The following is a 2266-nucleotide window of genomic DNA, read 5'->3' on the forward strand; positions in this document are numbered from 1 at the left end:
AAAAAAAAAAAAAAGAAAAAAAATTCGGAGTTCTAACATCTTGTCAGACCACTCTTGAAGAGAGAGCAGAGCCTAGATAATGATAATGATGTGTTAGTGATGGGAGTGGCCACACCTTCACCAGGACTGCTTAGTTTTCTATACCTCTGGGTTTCTAGTTCAACCTAAACCTCGGTCATGGCCAAGGAGAGATGAACCTGGGTCAGAGATTACTAGACTTCCTTATTAGTTACTCTTTCCACTGCATCATGTTGAATGAATTTCCTTTCTTTGCTTCCATCATTTTTTTTTTTTTTTTTTTGGTTTTTAATTAGCCTACTGGGGACAGGTAGTGGCTAAACCTCTCTTCTTTGGGTTTCTAATATCAAAACCCTGATACCAGTAACTCCATAATTCAAGAAGCTTATGTCTTTGACTCATGTTCAGCTGGGGACTTGTATTGGCATTGTCTTCCTCTGACTACCCATGAGTGTATGAAGTCTTGAGCATGCAGGTGTGTGATTTAGAAAGAAACAATGACCAGTGTTGTTAGAATTGCTTCTTGGCCGTAGTAGTTTTGTTCAGCCAGTCTTTCTTTGTTCATAAGTTGTGCATATGACCATTTTATTGCTGAGGCTTTGCCATTTTTGACGAACTTGTGCATCTCAAAAACAGAAAAAAAGTTTTCTACTCTGGCTTTCATCCTGTCTGAACATTTCTAAGTGGTGGCAGCAGTCTCCAAGGCTCACCCTCATGCTGTGAGGATGCTTATCTCTGGTTCTGACTTGACCTCCTACTCCTGACCACTCAAACAGCAGGGTTCATTGAGTTGTTTCAAATAATATTAGTCCCTTCAGACAGAGCTATACAATCTCTTTATCTTTAGTGTCTGCTTCATGTGTAATGCCTTTCTACGTGTGTGCTTGAATATAGGCTGAGACCAGAAATAGGCCCATTTCCCAACAGAATGACATCTAGATCTTCATGAAGATGTGATAGTTCTAATATGACAAGGAAGCTAGAGAAAACAGGAAAATGTCAGCTCTCCTAAGTAATCTGCCCTTAGAGTAGAGATTCCATTCTACTTACAAAGGCTAGAATACAGTAAGCATTGCTTGCTCTGAACATAAAAGATAGCTAAAGAGGTATTGTTGGGTGAGTTACCATGAGAGACACATCAGGGTCATAAACCTTATCAGAAAAAATGATGGTTCTGGACTAGATCGTTAATCATTTTTCCTAGAGTAAATATAGACATACAACAGAGTCTTCTTAGTGTTGTTTGTAGGCACATGTTTTTATGATTGGTATCAAATACTCAGTTGAGATGGAGTGTCAAATTCTTATTCTCTTAATAGTCATTCATTGTCTGTAGCTCTTGATCTAGGGCTGGGAGTCTGTGAAGTCCCACCCGTATTGCTGTGTCAACTGGTATTGTCACTGTCTTGTTCAAGCAGTATCTTGTTGAGATTTCACGAGTGTTACTTCCCCCATCTCATCTTTCTGTAATGTTTCTTGAGCTCTAGGTGTATTAGGGATAGTGCTGTAGATATATTAGTTGGAGTTACACACCCAGTGGTCTCTTGTTCTTTGCATTTTGACTAGTTGTAACTATTTGCAATGGTCCCTGTTTTCTTCAGAAAGAAACTTCTTTGATAAGAAATAAGAGCTACTGTTACCTGTTGATATAAGGATAGGTATTTAGAATGAAGTTAGGACTTATACTGGCTTATGAATATAGAGATACCAGTTTGTCCTCTAAGATCCATGATCTCATTAGTCACAGTAGTTGGCTAGGCTTATAATATCACTTCATTTTCTTCCTGTTGAACCAGCCTCAGTGTGGGGGACCAGCCAGTGGGCCCTCACTCCGTAGGTGCTCTCAGACTGGAGATTATTGAGTACCTGTGAAAATAAGCTGGTGAGAGAGAGACAAAAGAGATGGACACCGAGTAAGCTGTATCAAGGTGTGTCTTTACTCGGGGAAATTGAGTTTATATATCAAGAGGCAGAATTGAAACCAAGGGCAAACCGAAACCAAAAGATCTAACATAAACAGGAGACTGGAGGAAAGGAACTTCAAAGGCAAGTCTGACAAGGTGAGACAGTCTTTGATCTCAGCAGTCAGGCATTCTCTCTGTAGGTGGCATCAGCAGTCCTAGGACAGTGAGAGTTTCGGTTTGGAAACTCTCCAGGCTAAGGGGGAGGGAGTTCACACCTCAGGTACAATTAGAGAGCTGTTTGGATATGTTGCTAGGATGATCATTGTTATGGTCCACAAGCATCA

Source organism: Mastomys coucha, unplaced genomic scaffold (assembly GCF_008632895.1).
Source record: "Mastomys coucha isolate ucsf_1 unplaced genomic scaffold, UCSF_Mcou_1 pScaffold22, whole genome shotgun sequence".
NCBI lineage: Eukaryota > Metazoa > Chordata > Mammalia > Rodentia > Muridae > Mastomys > Mastomys coucha.